General features: G+C 33.1%; 1 long non-coding RNA gene across 1 annotated transcript in view; it reads right to left on the minus strand.

Annotated features, from left to right (window-relative positions):
* Window positions 1-23,828, minus strand: part of LOC149479529 (uncharacterized) — a 187,088-nt gene that overhangs the window by 66,165 nt on the left and 97,095 nt on the right. The window lies entirely within an intron of this gene.

Raw genomic sequence — 23,828 nt, forward strand, 5'->3', positions numbered from 1 at the left:
GATATTTAATGCAAAAATCTCCAAAAAAATTATTTTTCAATTAATTATAAGCAATTAAAAATTGATGAAATTTAAATTAAAGTCACGTGACTATAAACGCGCCATGACTGGTCACGATAGATGTGACGTCAAAATGTTATAGTTGTACATACGTTTTTCTATCAACTGCAATGAGTGAAAACTAACATTATGACGTCACACGCGTTCGGGTGACGCTTCGGGAGTTGTCGGTGTGTTTTCGGTACTGCATTCAAAGACTAATTTTTATTTTGAAATAACTTTTGAATTATTGCAAAAAAAAAATTAAAAAACACAGTTTTGTTATAAAACTAATATATTATAATCTTTCCATTTAGCACAAAAAAAAATTTTATTCAAATACTCAATTGTACAATCATAGCAATTCATAAACGATTTTTAAAAATGCTCTACTTTGATACACACAATACACATGTACATTACGTAACATCATGTTTAGGGTTTATTTTGTTCTTATTTAATGCGAGAAAATTAATAATATTACGTAAACATCTAGATTTGTATTATCAAAGTCTTATTTTGAAATATTAATGACTAATAATCAATATTGTTTCGTTTATTTAATTTAAACACAATCAACTTGACATCAATTAATAGGTGAAAGGTATTGAGCAAAAACACAGACACAGATCTTGCTTCTAGTCCAATATGGTTTGCTTACGTAACATCCTTTATAATAATAATAATAAAATAAATACATATATGTTATGGGCGGAAATCGTGACCCTTGCATTTTGTTTTTGAAGTACAACGTGTTTTTTGCAAAAATTTGGGTTGAAAGGACATTATATTTTTATCCAATATCTAATTAATGAATTATCAAACAAAACAAACAAAATGTTTTATTTAATGATTGCTCGTGTTGATATTATTTCAATTCAAAAAGATTATCTACTATTATAATATATAAAGCTACACTACCACTCACTCACTCACTGACTGACATCGGTTTTCTCGGAAACTACGGGGAAAGTGGGGGGGATAACGACGTGATCGTGTAGAGGTGCGCCGAGTGACCAGAGGAAAAATATAGCGATCTCGATCACCTTCGAAAACCGAGTGGACCCCTGGAGGTGCGCAAAAACGGTGATACCTGGAGGGGGGGTGTCTGAACAAAAAATGCTCGGAACTGGTGGCGATTACCAGGGGTGGTGGAAAAATGGGGATTTTCGCGAAAACAAGATGGCCGCCGTACTTTGCCAAAATCGCCGTTTATGAATCCTTACGTCTCAAATTTGGCACACGTGCTCTGTGCGAGCCGGCGAATCGATCGGTGCCCCGTTCGAGTGGCTCCGGGCCCCAGTTTCCGACTTCCATACAACGTAAAATCCAACGGCCCGCGGAAACGGTGCGAGTTGGGTGGGGGGTCCCGGAACTAAAAATGATCACCACCCTGGGACGCTACCAGGGAGCCATAGTGGGTCGCTCGATTTTGGAATTTTTCCATTTTTGGCGCAAACATAAAAACGTAAATTTAGACGAGGTGGCGCAACGGAGAAATACACCAATGATGCATTCATACTCGCCCAGCTCCCAGGATATCCAGAAAAATACGAAATCTTAAACTTTCCCTCATCTCGCGAAGACGGTCAACGGCCCGCGCAAACGGTAGCAGCTGCATCTGGGGTGCTCGAACTAAACTTGGAGTAGACCTCGAGCAATTACCACAGATGGTGAAAAAAATTCAAAATGGCGGAAAAAATGGCCGCCGCCATACAAATGCTAAAATGGCCATCGCTGGTCCGATCGCGCTGAAACTTGGCACAGGGGCTTTAATCGAGCCGCACATTAAGTTGGCATACTCATAATTCAGTTTCCACCGCTGGTTTCCGAGTTTCATACAACGCGAAATTCGACGGCTCTCCGAAACGGCGCCAGATAGGTGGGGGGTGTAGAACTAAAAAATGATCAGGAAGATGGGGCGCTACCAGGGCAATGGAGAAATTTCAAATTGGACGCAATTTTTTTTTCAAAAATGGCCAATTTTTCAAAGCAAGATGGTGGCGCCGGTTACTTTACGATCGGTCTGAAAATTGACTTCTATGCTCTAATCGGCCAGATTTACAAAACTGCATACTCAGAATTTCTCTCCGGCCCTCGGTTTTCATTTTCCATACATCACGAAATTCAACGGCTCTCTGAACCGGTGGCAGGTAGGTCGGGGTCGCCGAAGCAAAAAATGCTTCAAAACGTGGTCCGCTTCCAGGCATATAAAAATTTTTGGTAAAAAGCGAAATTTTTTTTTTCGAAAATTTTGTATGGAAATTTCCATAGTAGGAAGGGTAATTGAATAGCAACGCCAAAAGACGGCGCCGCGGGCTGCTTGCTGCCCGCGCACCGCGCAACCTCGAAGGTCGACAGCCTCCCGGAGTAGAAAATATTTATTAACTTTTGAACTACCGCACGAGCCAAGCGAGCGAAGCGAGCGAATCACGGCAGCGGCTGGCGTAAATATTCAAAGAAGTAGCGAGGAGCGAAGCGACGAGCGAGTTAGGTTAACTTTTGAACTACCGCACTAGCCAAGCGAGCGAAGCGAGCAAGTCACGTCAGCGGCCGGCGTAAATATTCAAAGAAGTAGCGAGGAGCGAAGCGACGAGCCAGTTAGGTTAACTTTTGAACTACCGCACTAGCCAAGCGAGCGAAGCGAGCAAGTCACGTCAGCGGCCGGCGTAAATATTCAAAGAAGTAGCGAGGAGCGAAGCGACGAGCCAGTTAGGTTAACTTTTGAACTACCGCACTAGCCAAGCGAGCGAAGCGAGCAAGTCACGTCAGCGGCCGGCGTAAATACTCAAAGAAGTAGCGAGGAGCGAAGCGACGAGCGAGTTAGGTTACTTTTGAACTACCGCACTAGCCAAGCGAGCGAAGCGAGCAAGTCACGTCAGCGGCCGGCGTAAATATTCAAATAGGTAGCGAGGAGCGAAGCGACGAGCGTGTTAAGTAAACTCTTTAACAGTTTATTATGAAAAGTCACTGCCCACTATCGATTAGACACCTCAAAATGATGAAATTCGGGGATCACGTTTCAAGAATTTAACCAATATTTGAATAAGTAATTTATAAACAGTTTCGACTGACTGTAGAATCGCTGTTAGCAGATGTAACAAATGGACAGGACATTCAAATGCATTTTCAAATGAGTGAAGATTTCTACCCTGGGATGGGCCGCGAGCTGCTTGCAGCTCGCGCACCACGCACCCTCGAAGGTAGACAGCCCCCCGGAATAGAAAATATTTGAATGGGAAATTTATAAGCACTTCCGATTGACTGTGGAATCGCTGTTAGCATATATTAACAAATTGACGGGGAATTTTTATGCATTTTCAACTGACTGAAGATTTCTGCCCTGGGATGCTTCGCGGGCTGCTTGCAGCCCGCGCACCACGCACCCTCGAAGGTGGGCTGCCTCCCGAAGTGGAAAATACTAGAATGGAGAATTTATAAGCATTACCGACTGACTGTAGAATCGCTGTTAGCAGATGTAACAAATGGACAGGAAATTAGAATGCATTTTCAAATGACTGCCCTATTGCTTCAACCCAGAGGCAAAAGAGGCTCGCGGGCTGCTTGCAGCCCGCGCACCACGCACCCTCGAAGGTCGACAGCATTTCAAAATAGAAAATATTTGAATTGGGAATTTATAAGCACTTCCGATTGACCATGGAATCGCTGTTGGCAAATAATAACAAATTGACGGGGGATTTTGATGCATTTTCAAATGACTGCCCTATTGCTTCAACCCAGGGGCAAAAGGGGCTCGCGGGCTGCTTGCAGCCCGCGCACAACGCACCAGCTAGTTTAAATATAAAAATATAAAAATAAGTCGGGTTTTCCTTCCTGACGCTATAACTCCAGAACGCACGAACCGTTTTCCACGGTTTTGCATTCGTTGGAAAGGTGTCGGGCTCCGTGAGGTTTATAGCAAAGAAAAGGTGTCTTTGGTGTCGAAACGGAGTTCGCCCGGTTTGCTAGTTAGATATAAATATAAAATGTATGTTCAGCTTGTATACATGTTCATGTATAATGTTAAAAATATTTTTCAGCTTTTATAAGCCAGAAGGAGAGAATCTTTTTCGAGATTGTGAAGTAATGATAAATTTTCTTTGGAACGCTCTGAAATATAAGCCCCTCGAAGAATGGATAGGTACTTGATTATCGTTAGATTTTTTTCAGATAATATTGAGCAAAATTAAGAAGAGGATCACTCATACTAGATAAGAGCATCCAATGTCGTACTCTATCTACTCTAATAATTTTAAAAAGCGATTGAACAATCAAAATTATTCATCTGATTTCTAAAGCAGTCTTCATTTATCGCAAGTTGTGTTGTTCTTTTCTGCGACAACTACATAAAAATAAAAATAGACTCACTTAAAAAAAATACGTAAATATTTTGAGCATTACTAATATTTCAAGCAGGCCATTCATGTCACTTGTCACAAAACAATTTCCAAAACGTGTACGGAACCCTGAATTCATACCAAAACCAAAAAATTGGAATTGCTGAAATACTTTTATGAAATCTCAATACTGGGACTTTCCAAGGCACCTTACTCAACTTCCGGTGCATATTTGCAAGGATATAGAATTGGGGCGCCGTCCTTATCATATGTTTGTTTAATATGTAAATGACCTTTGCGCGTTCGTAGTGAACAATATTACGTGATGGCATTATATATACAATGATATTGTAATAATTAAAATGGTATAAAAAAACGTCTCCGTCCCCTCGTTTTTTTTTTATCTACAAAGTTTTAATTAAATCTGTCCGTTTAGAGTGATTCAAAATCAAGTCTAGAGGAGTCAGTAGCATACGAATAATGTTAGTTACATACAAAGTACAAACATATAGGTGTACGTGTAGATTGGCTATCGTGATTGAAAAGTGATTGAAAAACAGGCAACTGATGTAAAATCTGGCACATAAGATATGCAGTTAATAAAGTATATATAGTAAGATATAGTTAAAATTCTACAAGAATGTCATTCATTTCTTAAATAACCTCTAAAATTATGCCCAAATTATTTTCTTTGTTCAGTGACTCTTTAACTAATTAAATGCGTCCTGTCTTCATATCCCATAAAATACAATATTGATATGTCTTTTACACAACTTTTATTTATATAAGTCTGTTACGATAATCTCGAATCACGGTACTTCAGCCGGCTCCAGATATCACGCGATGTCGTGAAAATTATCAAATAATCACCTGGGAATATCTATGGAATAATTATAGTTTTTAAAACATGAAACATGCTCAATAATATAGGACTTTCGCAAGGTGGTTTTGCTTGTTCGTTAGTAAAACGTTATGTACAACGTCTTACGTAAAACTTTTCGAATTTTAATACATATATGTTATGTATGTTTTTAATGCAAAATTATATTCTAAACACGTAAATAAATAAATTTAAAAAGGACTGCACCAGTAATTAGCAGCTAATAATTTATTTGCCATTTCTCTTTAAACTTATGGTAGGTAGGTATAATAGTAAGGACTTTAATTCCGTTTGAAACAAACACTTACATATTATTTTTATTAATAAGCTTTAATTAAGCTCTGTATTTATCTATAACATCTCATAGATATTTTTATAAAAAAATAATTGAAAAAAATAAAACCTCCTAGATAATTAAGTCATAAACAATAAATAGCTCGATATTTGTAAAAGATCTATAAAAGGTAATAATTGTACAATATAACCTTACAACCTATTACATATTCAATCACTATAACAAAGAAAACCTAACTGTTTGAGAGAAAATGACAATTTATACGAATTATATGAATTTCAAATTGTTTTATACGGTTTATTTTCTTGCAATAAATTATACATGAGTTATTCAGCCGGCGTCTAATGCACTTGTATATAAATAATGTATTTACTTGTAATTATTTCACTGACACATTTTACTAAGAAATATGATTGTCGTGAGAAAAATTCTTCTGTCAACTATTGACAACTATTGCGTGTTACGTCATCTTGACATTTACCAATAAAAAAAAATTAAATGCGTCTGTACAAAAAAGTGAATTGAATAGAGTACATAATTACATGCTATCGCTATATTAATTTTCCAAATTTCAATTTCAAAGTGCAAAGGAGGTGTGCTTTGCGCAATAGAAATAGATAAAAACTGGCAATGAAGAAAAAAAACACTATGCAAAGCTACATACTATGTACATACTATAAAATCTCCGCACAAAATTTGGCACTGGCTGAATCCGACCTCAGTGGGTTGGGGAGTTGCCACTAAAGAAAAAGATGAATATATTTTTCTTCCAATTGCCATTGCGTACAAGTGTAGGTACTCATAAAACGAATTCGCCCAAATATTCAGCTATCATTATTTGTCACGTAGTAGCGATAATCTTATAATACTATCGATATCGATAACAGAACGCAAACACATCTATTTGCTCACTTATTTGCAAACGACGACATTTTGGGTTATTACTCTTGTTAAACGACTATCGCCATATCAACCTGTTCCGCAAGAGATTATTAGATATATTTTGTTATAGACGTTTTACCCGACTGCGCAAAAGTGGGTTTATGTTTGTCTATATCTTTATTAGACCCCCGTTCTATTTTTATGTGCTATTTTTATAATAACTTGTAAATTAGTTTAAAAAAACTAAAGCGTAATAGAACTAAAAGATGAAACATCAATAAAGAGCGCCTCGTAACTTTAAAATAATATAGCATAGGTTCTTTAGTCCAACTGCATACGCATTAATTCCCTAGCTAAAAGCAAAAGATGACTTGATAAAATTATCAGATGCGACACGATATATTAAGATCACATTACTGGGGCGTTCAAACTCAAATAAAAAGCCACCAAAACAGTAAAAAGTAGTCCGCTTTAATGGAGAAATAACAGCTCAATAAATAAGAGGCGATTATGGAAAGGTCATAATCATTTTATTTGACGAATCGCTTCTTGGAAGCTGTTTTTAGTTGATTTGAATCCATGTTGTGTTTACTAGATTGTGGACTTGCACATTTACCGAATTACAAGTCACAGTGTGATAAGATTGGTAAACAAACAGTTACCTACTTCTAATATAGTTGTTTTTTTATAAATTGATTTCCTTTTAATATGATGATCGATTTGTACAAAAAATAAGCTATAGTCACTTCAACAAAAATAGAAATTAACTATTTATCACATAAAAAATGTACGTTTAGGTACGTATACCTATTTGTACGATAATACATAATAAATAAAACATCTGTTACAAAACATTATTTGCAACCAATTTGCAAACCTTTATATCTAATCCATATTTATACACCATAATAATGTGAATGGGTACTTTAACAAGCTTATTACATTTTCCCTGAAAATAATACACATAATTATCTGTCATAACGTGTTCCCGTTTAATAAACGTGATCACAATCAACGGGAAAATTAAAAAACGCTACCCTAAATCCAGGGAACACCAGAGGGCGTGGCTGCATCCGGTCGGCTTATCTGTTCCGGTTACAAACACTGTTTAATTACAAATATCTTCAGATAAGGGAATATTTTTATTATTTCTTGCTCTCGCTCGCGACCTTCTCACAAATATATTGATTTAAGTTTTAATACGTCTGCTGAAAGTTCCCACGGTTGCGTTTATTATGTAAGTGTGTTTTGCAATAATTTTTAATATTATAGCTGATATAAATATAATGGCTTTAACTTGAATCATAAGCCAAAAATAATATTATTGTGAAATCACAAACATCACGATCATAATCATACAATGAAATTGTTAGCATTTTATTTTCCCTCCTTCATTCGCCTAACAATCAACAAATAGGCAATGACATTGACGGAAACCGCAAACCGTCTGCAAAAACTTGCACTTAATGAGGGGGAAATATTTTTTAAAGAAATCAATATTATCAAACGATTGTGATATCTACATACACACATTCACGATATTATACAATTAAAATAACACTACAGTTACGAGAAAGGTACTTGATTAAAAAGTAGCATATATTTTATTCCGAGTCATACCTAGCTGCGTATCTAATACTCTAATATTAGTTTTTAAATTATTGGTCATGTCCTTCCTATTCTATCCTATCCTTCCTACTAATATTATAAATGCGAAAGTTTGTGAAGATGTGTGTGTGTTTGTTACTCTTTCACGCAAATACTACTGAACCGATTACAATGAAATTAAGCACACATATAGAGAGTAACTTGGATTAACACATAGGATAGGTTTTATCCCGGAAAACCCACGGGAACGGGAAGTATGGGGATTTTTCTTTGAAAACGCGGGCGAAGCTATATTTATTGAATTTAATTAACAATGATTATTCATTCATTCGAATATAGGTACAAGTGCATCACGATATCTAACACAATTATAAATAACTACAAAAGTATATACTTTTAAATGAATCATAGTTAGTAATAAACTAATAAGCAATATGAGCTTGCAATATTGATTTCATACTTATTTAAGATTAATTCCGTATAGATATATAATTGATGAGTAATCGTTTTTCCCATGACTTGGCGCCAATCCCATATAAGCACATTGTAAGAAACATTACACGGTATATTATATTCTTTAAATTATAAATAATTATTTCATAATACTTGATACTTTGATCTATCATACTTTAGATATGTGTTACAAGTTAAAAGGTCTAGTTCTAAGCAGCTCCGAATCTAAGGGGGGGCAAACGGGGGCACTTGCCTCGGGCGACAGTTTCATGGGGGCGCCAAATCCTTGAGACAAGAATTAAAACATTTAAAATCTCGTCTCTTCTAATCAATCATGCACATTAAAATTAATCTTTTTCAATACAATCATTTGTTTTAAATAAAATCTGAATATCTGATAAGGAATGATGTAAATTTTATACTAGTGTTTGGTGTAATTATGTGATCAAAATGTATGGAGATTGTTATCAATGTAAATCCATACTTTAATATTATAAATGCGAAAGTAACTCTGTCTGTCTGTCTGTTACTCAATCACGCCTAAACTACTGAACCAATTTGCATGAAATTTGGTATGGAGATATTTTGATACCCGAGAAAGGACATAGGCTACCTTTTATTGCGAAATATGTACCACGGGCGAAGCCGGGGCGGACCACTAGTACATTATAATAGTCTTAGGTGTTGCAATTTTGCAAAAAATTAATATAGGTAGATACATATTGACATTTTGCGTTCAAAAGAGAATTTAATACATTTTTTCGCAAAAATACACATTCTAATTATATGTTACATAATTACAAAATATATAACTCAATTAAAAATACAGATTATGTATTAGGGACAAAGAATACAAAAAAAAACAATTTAGAAATATTTTTCATTCTGAGTAATAATTAATACAATTTACGAAGTCCATTTTGATTTCTCGTCATTCGAATATGTACATATAATTAATTATTTTAACTGTTCCACTTTCAACTTCACACGCTTATTTGCTTACGAGTGTCAAATATCGTATCTCCATAAAAGCAAGTACAAGCCGTGAATTTAAAAACAAAGATATAGTACGCTCTGTGAACCTTGTACAATTGTTTAGCACTGAATGGAATTAGATGCCCATATAAATCTTTTTCACAATACAACGTATGTGTACGTAGTTTTATTTATATTCTGTACTTCACACCAGCTTAATATTACCATGCACCTGGCATAATTAAGGGCATTGTATTAATTACTATGTATAAATTTATCTTTATCATAATTATTATTTTTGAACATATGTGTTAGTTTACGTTTTATTTTTTTTTTGTTGCAGATACTATCAAATGTATAAAAAAGCTCTACAAATCACTTTACCTACACTGAACAATTTTATTATTCCTTGACTAGTAAACTAGCGCCATCTAGCGGCAAATGGCAACACTATATAGTTTCCTAATAAGCTAGAAACTACTGGCTGAAATCGCTCAAATAATATTGTATCAGAATAAAGGGTTGTATTTTTAATTATTACTTTTATACACGTACCTACCATAGGTACCTAATACATGTAACTTATTACAATAGTTCAATACGAATTTATAGAGCTTTTTCATAGTTGTTTAATAATTACACTTTCTTTAATAAATAATCTATTGAACGTTTTATTGTAATAAAATATACGCTTGTCTAGACGTACTTGTAAGAAACCGATAATAGTTTTATGTCTTTATCATGTTTGTAAAGCACGAAACTTAATTGATTTTGCAGCTATAAAATTTAAATTGTGACATTCATTTTCTTAATCATAAAAACTTTATTATGTTTGTATTCGTGTTCAGATAGATACATATTATGTTTTGTACTTCCATTTAAAAACTTGGTATAATGTTTAAAAAGGAAATAATTCACTATATTTTCTAAAGAATTGGTGTGTGTTGAGACTCGAATTCGAAATAGATTTAATTAGAAAATATAAAATAAATTGGATAGAGATCTACGCCATTACAATCTCACAATTTTAAAATTATCGTCAATTCAATTTTCAGATATTTATTATTTTTCTAATAAAATATAGCACAGGTGTTTATTTTTTGATATTATACTTATGATTTCACTGAATATTTGTGTATTATTCAAACAAGACGGTTTGAAAACCCAAAAAATTACCCGTCCTAAAATTTAAATCAGATAAACTTACTGTTAATAATATATTCATAATAAAAACATCCCCAAAACAACCCTTTCTTAACGGTCAAATACATCGCGATGGAAAACATCCAAAATCTATCTGACCATTACCAACGGCTCATTTTTTGTTCCTCCACCATCGAAGGGTTGAACGGTAGCTTCCAAATTATCACCACCCTTATAATTTATAACATAATTTACCCTAAAAGTCTCTTTAATGACGAAAGGTGTACGAAATTGTAAGAAAAAATCTAAATGACTTGCCTACCCATGTGTGACTTGGCTTTGTTTATTACGACGGCGACAGTTTAGGAATTGTGTATGCATAATTATTTATAACGCACAATGTAAGCATTTTCTAACCAAAACTAAATTCCCTGTTTAATGTGTTTTAAAATTATTAATTTCAAGGGCCCACTTTATATTTCATAAAATAAATTGGAGGAATTGGAATTATTTAGCTGAACATCGTCGTGCGTCGACCCCTGTGGTCGACCCGCATTAAGAAAATCGAGATTTCACACCATATAAGATTGTTCTAAAAAAAGGGAAGAAGAAAATCAACATTTATCCACTTGTGTAATTACCTGCCTACGATTACGTTTTAACTCAAACACAGATGAGTTTCTAATCAAACATTACATATGACAATACAATCTACTGATACATATTATTAATGCCGTAATACGGTTTCTGGCTACAAATGTGACATAATAGAGGCAGTCGTGTAAAAGACAACTGCTTACCATACTGCGTGACGAACGTTGCGTCTTTATAATAATGACGTGAGCACGTGCGCGCGCGCACTGCCCGGTACAGGGCGGGATTCATGGAGAAATAACTAATATTTTAAATATTTATATTTCTGTGATATTTCTCTCTTACGTGGAAAAGAAGTTCATGGAGTCGGTATAGAATTAATGTTCTTTTTTGAAAGAGAAATATGTATTTGTTGGGGACCACTGTCAAGTACATGAATTATCTCTCTAATTTTCTTCTCTTCTTAAATACGTTTAAAATATGATTTGTGGTTTTTATAAAGCTAGACCTCGCTTTTGCCCATTCGGTGGACTTAGCCATTAGCGAATAATGTGGTAATCACAGGTGGTAATATATTAAAAAAATGTATCTTATTTTCTCTTACACAAAACTTTACCATTATTAAGACAAATACGACAAATTGAATCCGGCCCTGTCCATAATCTACAAACCAGCGGGCGTTGCGTTTTTTCCACAATTCGGTAACAATCAACAATAGCCGGCTAGGTGTCAAACACTTCAACCCTTTACCATCTGCCGCCATATCCGTAGTCGTCTAGTCACTAGTGATTAGTTGGCTGATATCACACCTTGAGTTTACGTTAGTTCACGAAAAGATGTTAGTATTACATTAATCATAACTGATCAAGCTTAAGTGTAGGGATGTTAGATGTTCTTTTGGCGAGGTATTTTTGTATTCTATTCTTTAAAAAGGGAAACATATTTTGCTCATTAGAATGATTAAGAAAAGGTACAGTCTAGATGAACATTACAAGAAGTATATTTACTAACGAGAAAAAAAAACAGTAAAATGAATTGATTATGAATAATGTAACAAGTTATTTTTTTATATAAAATAAATAAATAAATAAATAAATATTATAGGACATTATTACACAAATCGACCTAGTCCCACAGTAAGCTCAATTAAGGCTTGTGTTGTGGGTACTAGGCGACGATAAATATAATATTTAATAAATACATATATAGATAATAACACCCAGACCCAAGAACAAATAATTGAGTTCATCACATAAATATTTGCCCTGACCGGGGATCGAACCCGGGACCGTCGGCTCAGTAGGCAGTTACTTTACCACTGCGCCAACCGCGTCGTCAAAATGCTCATGAAACTTAATTAAACATCATGTTCTCCCCCTTATTCAACGAAAAAATGCAAAATCTTAATTGTCCAATTCCAGCAGTTGTTACTCACAAACATTTGTATTTAAACTTTAAAGCAACCCAAAAACCCATTTAAATATCTTCAATCAATGAACAACGGTGTCACATAGGAAAGGTGTATTTCCGTGATGTCAATTGCATTTGGGATTTACGGTGCGCAATCTGGCCCTTTGTGTGATTGCACATTTTATTAACCACTAAATGTACAACTGTGCAGTCATAAATGGTTTCCTATTATACATGATTATGATGCCAAATGAAAAAAAAACGGAACCTCTGTTTGTTGCAGTTCACATTTTCTAAGAAATTAAACATGATGGAATAAGCGCGCTACAACATATTATTACATATATTCAAAAATAAAAACAGAAATACTTAACCATAATAAGATAAATTATTATTAAAATATATTTCATACAGCTGAAGCAACTACAATTTAAATAAACGTTTGATAGTATAAAAAACGTGCATTTATTTTTAACTAATCAAGTTTTTATTATTACAATCAATTATACAAAACAAATGTAAAACAATAAGATCAGCACACTACCCACTTATTTCATGATATACAGAAATAAATTATAATAAAAATCGACTTTATCGCACGCAAACCTAACGGCCAACTAATCAATTGTTACAAGTGCGATCTAGCTTGACCTTACGACATGACCTTTACAACTATTTCTAGAAGTTTTTATTTGAAACAACATATTGCGTTCATTTGCATAGAAAAACATTAAATAGTCGGAGATGTTTATGATATTAAATTAATTAACGGTATTTAACTAATTAACGGTATTTAACTTTAATTGAAAAATATGTTTGAAAATAGTGGGATAAGAATACTCATTTGTTAGTTACCTACGTCCTACGGATAAAATAAAATATCAGGTTTGAAATTTCATATTTTAAATCATAGTTAGATACTCGCGGTATAATAATTATGTACTATATACTGATGCCATTTTTTTCTTTGTAAAAAGTTTTATCTATAAGAGATTTTAAATTCGCCGCAAATTATGTAGATGACACTGGTTGAGTTTAAAACTGAAATTTTACTTTATCAATTTATTAACTAAACTTGTTATAATTACAATTCAAAAACGAAATAAAAAGTTAAGTGAAGTTAACACTTTTTACCTATTCGATGTGATCTTAAACCATAAACGAGCATCCCAACGCTTATAGAAATAAAAAAAAGTAATTACTCTATGGTACAGATAAAGCCTATTACACACGTCAGCCGCGCGCATTAGGCCAGTAACACACAAAGTAATGGGTTACCTCGTTATCACGGATAATTATAAGGGCAAGGACTCAGTGTCAGAGGTGGGCGCGACGATTACTTAAATCGATATTAGCATATAAATTCGAGTGTGAGAACAAGATTCCTTCTAATGACAGTTTGTTTGAGAGTGGGTTTATATGTTTTTAGATAAATCGTTTAAGCTTTGTATCAACGGCTGTTAAGGCGAGTGAAATATGCTGTTGGATTGGTCCCGGTTGACAATTGTTAATTAAAAGTGTATTTGGTCGTAGAAATGTGTGTTTATGTTGTTGGTCGTAAAGTTTTGTTAAATATGTTGTGTTTACTTTTATGTAAAAAATTGTTCATTTGGTATCTAAATTTGATTATTCTGTATGCAATAAATACTACATAATGCTATGCTATTCTGCAATAAGAAATGTAGTAAATACTGTTACTGAACAATAACATACTGTTTATCTGAAATAGGTATTACGAATATTAAATAACCTGCCGTTTGAACATAAGCTGTGCAAAAATATAATATCAATTTCTAAGCGCTATTTCTTTCACTGAATAAAGCTTAATATTTTTGCGAAATTTTTAAACTCATTTAAGATAAGAAAAAATATAAAATAATTGTTTAATCATGTGTGTTGAGACAATTTATGAATTTTGGAATATCGCATAAAAATTTACCATCTATATTTTTTTTATACGTAAAAAATCGTACACGATAAAATTTATGGTAAAGAACTTAAATTAAACTAAATTAAAACTTTTTAATCCAAAGAGGATTAAAAAGCGGATTCTAACTCCACAGAATTTTATATTCCAACTCAATATAATATCCTTATCGGAATTCAGAAAAAAAGCTGCATATTAACAAAGCGGCGAGGAAACGCAAATAGCATGTTTACATGTAAGCAATAAATACGAATCAATTACAAGTTCAAAAGAGTATTTCTATAGAAAACAAAAGCTGATTATCATTCGGGAGCGATTAGCCCGGGCGGTCGAACACGACACATAGTGTTGTGTCCACACAGAGCCAAGTCACGGTAATAATTTGAAATAGGTATTATTTTTAGTTTTTTTTTTTTGTAGTTATTTGGGTTATAATTTACTTTGCAGTTATATAAATTAGTAAAGTATTACCCACTTCTTATCTTACAATATTAATTTGTGTCAAATGAATAAATGAAGAAATCATCATTCTGCCTTTTTTAGTCACAACTTCATAAGATCGCTCGATTAATCCAAATGATTCTGTGATGTCAGTAATTATGATAATGTTAGAAGATTTCAAGCCTGCCACACAGCAATATAAGATTGTTCGCTTATTTCAAGTGGCTCTACGAAAACGAAGCATTCATAGCGAGTCTTCTTTAAAGGTGTGAAGAGATTTCAAAAGCCAGTATACACAACGTTCATTCGATTATTTGAAACGTCTATCAAATCGTAGCGCTCATCGCAACCCTAATTTAAAGATTTAAAGAGAAAAATGTTAGTGTTATAAGCTAGTATACACACAGCCCTATAATTCCACTTGACTCTGTTACTATTTAATAATCTGTGGCTCTGTGACGCGGGAGCATAAGGCACGCGACACACGCACGTGCGCCACGACCGTGGGCTCGTGCCCTTACGTCGTGAACTGTGGTACACACGATTCGATTATAATATAAATGTATTCGAATTAATATTGTTTATTTGTCGGTAACATTGATGTTTCGGCTGAACATAATTAGTTGAGGGGCGCGTGTCTCGATCGTCACGTAAAAGCACTTAGAGAAATAATAGTACTCCATCTTCTATTTTTGTATCGAATTGAGTTTAAATTAACTTTTGCATAATTATTATATCGCCTTCTTGTTTTAGGAACAAATTAAAAAATATATATAAAAATAAAAACAGGCAGTGCTCCATGTTAAAGCTTATAAATCCATACTATTATACTATACAATATACATAATATATACTATATATAATATTATAAATGCGAAAGTAACTCTGTCTGTCTGTCTGTTACTCAATCACGCCTAAACTACTGAACCAATTTGCATGAAATTTGGTATGGAGACATTTTGATACCCGAGAAAGGACATAGGCTACCTTTTATTTGTGCCACGGGCGAAGCCGGGGCGGACCTCTAGTCTTTTATAAATAATTAAGCAAAAATCAATCTGTATTTTTAATTCTTACTTTCCACACTAGAAAACAACCATACACAATGTGGCGCTCACAACTCCCAAGTCCCAACACTAACATAGACAACAATCCATAATTTACAAGCCATCGCGCCATTTAAGTTCGCCATTACGCCAATTAGTGGCAAAACATCCATTCCTTGTTCACGTCAACACTTTTGTCACTAAATGATGTTTATGAGCAATAAACGTTCTCACATTGTATTTATTGTGTCAGGAAGCAATTAGCCAACGAATGGTGTACGAAATCGCTTTCACATTTGATTTTATAAAATTAAGAGTACAACTTGTTGGTTAAAAATAACCTTCATTTGAGAAACTTAATTAGTTTCTAAGTATATTATAGTGAGGTACAAATATATTATACTTACTCAAGGTGAGTGCAGTTGAAATGAAAACACTGACGCCATTGGAACTGCTACTTAAATGACTTAATAACGATATGCTGATTAACTATTTCCTTAGGAAACAAATTATTCCAGAATCTTCTCAACTAGCATTGCACAAACAACGCTTAAATATTATTGAATGTTCAAAAATAGCAGAACAACATTTTTCCTAGATAATGATGGCAATCTTTAACAGTCGCAATTTGTTTTCTTAGATTACAAAACGAAAATCACGTGTGGCAACACAGCTGCAAGGGAATTAGTACGTAATGCGAACAAATTCGTATTACTTATAACAACCGCAGACCGTCGTAAACGCGATTTTTCACACTCCAAAACTAAATATGTCGAGCGTAGAAACTCACTTTTTTAACCAAAACCGTACCTCATGTAAATGTCAACACTACAAGACTATTAATTCATATTAGAGTTCTATTTTTAAATTCGAAAATGTGTTTTTAAAAGTGAAATGAGATAGGCGGGCGGTGGACTTTGAAATTCGAACGCAAATCCACAGACGCTTAAAATATTTTACTTTTTTATTTATTTATAGATAATTTAAATCCGTACGTCAAATTCCTTACATGAAATGCCCTTACACTATTTTAAATGGAAGGATAACTTCCTAAAATTTTAAAAATCGTTAATACAACTTTTACGATTACAAAAGCGTACCTAAATAAATACAATTGGTTGAACAATTACGTAATATCGAATAGTAAAATTCTAAATAATGAAATATCAAGTATTGCAGATTGTAAGGAAGCCAAAAAGCGTGACTGCAGCCTGGGAGCGGGCATCCGATAGGTACTATTGTGGACTCTGAATAATGTTAAGTGATTCAAGCAAGAGCGCATCCTACAAACTATTTTACGAAATAAATCTTATGTGTCGAGTATAGTCGTTTGTTTTGTGGTGGATTGTTAGTTTTAAATAAAATATTGTTGATGCCATCGACATCGAGTGATTAAATGTGGGAATGATGAATGGAATGTTGTTGCGTGAAACTAAACATGGTTTTTGGGGTTATTATGTTTTAGATGATTTTCTTATTTATGTTTGTAAAGGAGCACTGCATGTTCCTTGTAGGCTTTTCTCTATAGCAACTGATGACGGAAAAGGTGTACATTTTTTTCTAAATCTTAATTTTTATTTGATTATGTTTGACAAAGACAATAACGTGATTAATGATTAATTTAATGCACTATAAATGTGATAATACAATATTATATCAGTCTTTACTTACAAGCTTTTATTTGCTCATTGGTCAATATTCATTGCGCGAACTACAGCAGAATCGCGAGGCTGATGCATCGACAGCGCCGCAATAAGGACAAGGGCTGGCATACGTGCCTCGTGTTTACTTCAGTAATTGCTATACCATCTTCATACCAAATCCCATTAAAACTGCCAATGACGCTTAGTTAGAAGTTAGTATAATAAAGAGCTAATTGCCAATAATTATAAAGTGGTGTTTTGTAAGGTGTTTTATGTGATTGAAAGTTTGTTTCATTCCCATCCCGCGAAATGTTCCAAATAAATTTAACAAACTAAATACATCTAAATATATGAAATGAAAGCTCCTTAAAACTATTTATAATATTTAAAAAATAAATAACAATGTACTTGCCTGAGACTTCTTTGAATGAACTATAGACACTAGAACGGTACGTTCACTGCTGTGGTTCACTGTCTATGGTTCATTTAAATTATATATGGCCCTTGAACGTGTTCGAGTAATATTTATCCATTAATGCTAAGTCATACATGTTATTGAATACGCCTCACTAACATTGATGGAAAAATATTAAAACTTAATTCGATACCCGCCCTGACATTGCTAGGGTATACTTACAAAAAAATTAATATAAAATGTTCATGTTTCATCTCTTGTGCGCGGCGCCTACGTAAAATGGACTAAGGAAAGAGGTCAAATGTTTTATAACAATATTATATTATTAACAAGTTAAAAATAATTAGGATTATGATTCCTTATTCAAGACAAAATAATTTATGAATATTTTATCATTCGATAAAGATAAAAATTTGACATTTGGTTTGGCTGTTTAAAAGAGTTCCATGGCCTATTTATTACAAAATGGCGGCAGCGCATTCAAAAGTTTTCCGCGCGAACACCTAATAACATGATTTAAAGACGCAACAAAGTTTCATTTTAGCTTATCGCCAATCTTATATTGTATAAATTATTATTAACTGATACAAGTGCAACATTTATATGCAGGTCACCGCGAGAGCAAATGTAAGTAAAATATAAATATTGTATAAACATCAATAAATAATTCTGTGCGGACATACATAGACATGGGATATGCGATGGCCGACAGATAACTTACGTATATTATTTTTCAGCAGTAATTCGATATAACAGTCGTAGCGATCGATATTGATCTATACAAATAATTCTTTTAACATATTTATAGGTATAAATAAATAAAAGCCTATTAAGGAAGTCATTTTTTATTGATGAGAAAATATTTCTAACAGCAAAACATACCTGCAGTTCACTGTAAATAGGTACCATAAGTTATATTAAACAATAACTACATATCATATACACAATTGAATGCAACAAAATGTCGTTGAAATTAGAAACGATATCTTATGAAGGTAGGATTAGTCTCTTTAATGATGATTGATAGATCTAAACACATAATTAAGTAAAACTTCCTATGAATATCTCGTAGGTAGTCACGAAATAAAAAATAAAAAAAATAGTATTTAAGTAATAAGATTAGATAAGAAGTGACGAATAGACGGGAGCGAAAAACAATTAATATACAAAATAATTAGACATCCTTTAAAACTCTCACGCTATATAAACAAATAATTACTGATATTTAAAAGCGATTGAGACAAATAAGGGAAAGCGAAGAAAAATTTGTCATCATTAGTTTGATCTATGCTATAGTACCTATAATATACTAACATCGCCTGTAGATGTTCGATTATTTCATTTCTGGGTAAATTGATACCGGGTGTAGTTTATGGGAACTCGAATCTTGTTTGTGATGAAAGTTTATTATGTTCATTACGAGGATATCAAATAACACATGTTATTGATTAGGTATTTGGGTTTTTCTACAAATTACCTTTTATTTTTTTAATTATATTTTATTTGTTTATGGCCTGACGAATATATTATATAATACTAATAAGACTTATTGTAATGTAATTAATTAACTTCAAAATTATTGTCTAATAGACATTTTTAGTCGTCGTATATCCGATCAACCTTTCTTTCTTAAAAAATCGAGCTTTATTTAATTTTAAGACTACCTACAGCTTTACGCTCTACGCGGTACGTTATACCTATAAATTATAATAGATTTAAAATTAGTAGGCACATATTTATTCTAATAGATCATCTTCAAAATCAAGTATCCTTTTATATCAGTGTTATTAAAGTTTTGGTATAAAAGGATCGGATATAAGGAATGTGACAAATAAATCCTTATACATATCTAAATAGTCGTAGATTTTTATTATCTGTGAAATATATCGTTGGGGACGGATACGTGACGATATCGTAACGACTGGGATTAGTCGTACGCGTATGCAATAAAGTAATTAATTAATTATTATTATGTATTTGATAAATTGTCAAGTGGTGGGAACTAGGAGCTATAGTAGGTATAAGTTGTAAATAACAATACTTAATATGTAATTATATTTTACATACAATACAAGCATTTAAGTAATAACTGGTAATGTACAGTGTACAACTGTACACATACTGACTAAAACCAACTAAACATATCTAGGTGAAATAACTAAATTTCAGCTCAATCTTTATAAAAGCTTTTAGTTGTACGTATTTACTTTTATATTGTAGCAATTTTGGTCTTTTACCGATTTAAATCATATAATTTCTTTCTATATGTTTAAGCCTATACACAACATAGGTACCTACTTATGATAAATATAAGATTTTTATATATTTTTATAGGTCTCTAATTATTATTATTCGCCAATCATTTCCCTTCTCAAATCAAACAAAAACATACCGTTAACGCACGTACCTATTGCCAAAACATTCAGATATAACACGTCATTCAACATTTATGATTTAACATTAGATGTAACGATAAGTCAAAAATGTGTTAATTCCCGCGCGTGACAAACAATGGCGGACATAGACTTAGCTCTCCCTTGCGCAATTTGCACAATACATCTTTGTTGCAACTATATATTGTAACTAACAGATGTGTGGAGCGTGCTATGCAATGCATTAAATATTAAGTAAGATTTGCGTATAAAACAATATAGTAATTGCTTTACGTATAAAACGAGCTACCAATTTAGCTATAAAATATGTTGAAAGTTCAAAGCTATCGTGAAGCACACGTTACCATTACCCTTAAGGTTTATGTGTATTGGTTAAGTTACTGGTGATATGTATTAACGTTTAGAGTAAGAAATTCTAACATACATGATAAAAATAATATTTTTTTATTATTGAAGGACTCGAATTTTCGTAAGTAACTAACGTAAGTAAACTTGTAAGCTATAGAATATGTGTGCAAATGAAAAGCTGCTGAAAACGTGTAAACCGCTAATTAAGCTTTATAGAAAATAATAATTTAAACTATAAATTGAACATAATATAAGTACAAAATCCCATACTTACTATAGTTATTTAAAATAAAAAAAAATAAAATGCAAATATTTTCGTAGCGTCAATAGCAGCGTAGTGAATATCTATAGTAATATAAAATACGAGGATACGAGAATTAAAAATTTCAGCAAATTACAAAATACTGACTTGTATACAGTTTAGATATAATATAATATTATATTGACTTCATAAACACTCGTATAAAATTTTTCATGCCGCATCCTCATACTGCAAGAAAGACTGTATGAATAATATATCTGCCATAAATCATCAGCATGTCTCGTTGTTATGAAGAAACAATTTTTATCTCACACACGAACAACATACACATGACGCAGAAATTGCGTGACAAAAATAAATAAAACCACTTAGAGAGAAAAACCTTTTTAACACATAATTATACTTTATAAAACGTCTAGCGCCCTTTATCATTGCTATGGAAACTTATTTCACAGTTCTGCAGAATAATATAATAAATAACCTTCAATTTATTTAAGGATTTACATAATTCATGTACCTTATCGCGATTCTGTATTTCAGAGGTTTCAGCAATTAACGTCAGAAATTGATTACGGACTGTATTTATATTATTTTAGTACACCTAGTTAAAGTACAATTTATGACATTCTTTTCCATAATCCATTCCTAGGTTAAAACATTTATTTTCAACTAGCTGTGCTCCGCGGTTTTTCTCGATAAATGGGCTATCTAACACCGAAAGAATTTTTCAAATCGGACCAGTAGTTTCCGAGATTAACGCGTTCAAACAAACAAACTTTATAATATATTCATTATTCAGCTTTATAATATGTATTAGTACTTATAGATGTTGTAAAATTCTTTAAACGAACTTAATATAAGATTTGTAAGTTATAGAAATCGATACACTCAAAGAAATTTTAACTATAAAAAATAGATCTCTAGAAAATACTTATCCCACTTAGTTTCATAATACGATGATAAAACGTGTCAAGTTCGCTTACAATAACTATTTTTAAATAAATAATTGTATCTATAGCACATGTGGCAATTATATTTTGTTTTTATATGGTCAGATAAAAGCTCTAAATAGCACAAGATCCTGCGTATATTTATAAATTCAAAATTCTTAGCATGGAAATATAAAACAGTACAGCTTAAAAATAAGTAAGATAATCGCCATACATTTTATTTTATTTTCAGATATGTACCATGAACATGTGAACAAAGCCACGGGTTGAATTCTGTACAAATCTTGTACAAATTGACTGAAAGCTGAGTTGAAATCGGGACGATTCACGATTGTTAAGTATAATCACACGGGTTTGCCTTTTCTGCATAATATTATCTAAAATAAATATTTATATAGGTATACGGTCTATGCATTTAATCATGAGATCTTCAGCAAGGTGTTGAGCCCACGAAGGTTTCAGAGTTGGTACGGCCAATCTTTGACACTACCACAGGCGAAGTCGGTGTTCACGGCTAGTTTTATATATGTAAATAATTTCTCGTTAACTTACCTCTTTATACCATTAAAATAATTATTAATCAAATATAATCATGTACACATTTGTACACAATGTTTCGTACACGCCATGGCAATACGGTAGCCATATGATCGCGGTCGTTAACCCCGCCTGAAATATCCAACCTTGACCGCGAAGCGCTGTTTACCCGCCTCCTTGCGAGATCCTGTCTCCTAACGCCGTACTCGATACCATAAACATTTGCGTTGTTTCAATTGATTTACCGTTGTGAGTCAATCGCTATTAGAATTGTTTAAATTACAACAGTATTATTACTTCGATTGCTATGGAGAGATTTTTTAAATAATAAATATTTAAACCCCCTTTTGATCAATTTATATGAAGTCTGACGAATTGAACCAAATATCTTCTTGTTCAATATAAGTCGATTCTATTGATTGAATGTATAATTGATTAAACTTCCTTTGTCTCTACCATGTACTAAATCATCACATATCCTCAAATCATGTACCTACACAAACTGAATAACAAATGTAGTTCAAATCAATTCAACTCGATTAGTTATATCAAACTAGCGGTCCGCCCCGGCTTCGCCCGTGGTACATATTTCGCAATAAAATGTTCATGTTCATGTTCATTCTCAGGGTCTAAAGATTGTCTGTGCCAAATTTTATCAAATTCGGTCGGGAGGTATAAGCGGGAAAGCGTAACAGACAGACAGACAGAGTACTTTCGCATTTATAATACATACATATTATAGTAGGGAATGAATAAACTATAAAAACGTCTCTACCATGTTCTTCCACAAGTCCTTCAACTTCAAACAAAGTAACCTACGAAGGCTACGACTTTACGAAAGAAAATGAACTACCTTCAATAACCCTATTCATTCCTTGTATATTCAACACCATCATACCACCTCTTTTAATCCTATATCAATTACGCAAACCAATGAATTCCTAAACCCTACAATCTACCAATACCATACCGATTACACATACCAATTAATTCTGGGACAAATGAATCTTCCAATTCGCGAACATGTCAGCACACGCCTGGCACCATGTGCCTGGGTTCCCACGGCCCGGGGGGCGCACCTCCACTAAACATTTTTTACTAAGGTCAATGGTTGGTACGATCAATTGCCAATTTGATCAACACATGTTAGCTTTGTACAGAATGATTTGGTTTGTGGGGTATCGAATTACTGAAATCAAGGCTAGCTTTGCTATTGTAGGGTAGAAGCCCTAGAAATCCACATGTAGTGT

This window comes from Colias philodice, chromosome 20 (genome assembly GCF_061535455.1).
Source record: "Colias philodice isolate Cphi_HAF_F1 chromosome 20, ilColPhil1 Martin Lab GWU primary, whole genome shotgun sequence".
Lineage (NCBI taxonomy): Eukaryota > Metazoa > Arthropoda > Insecta > Lepidoptera > Pieridae > Colias > Colias philodice.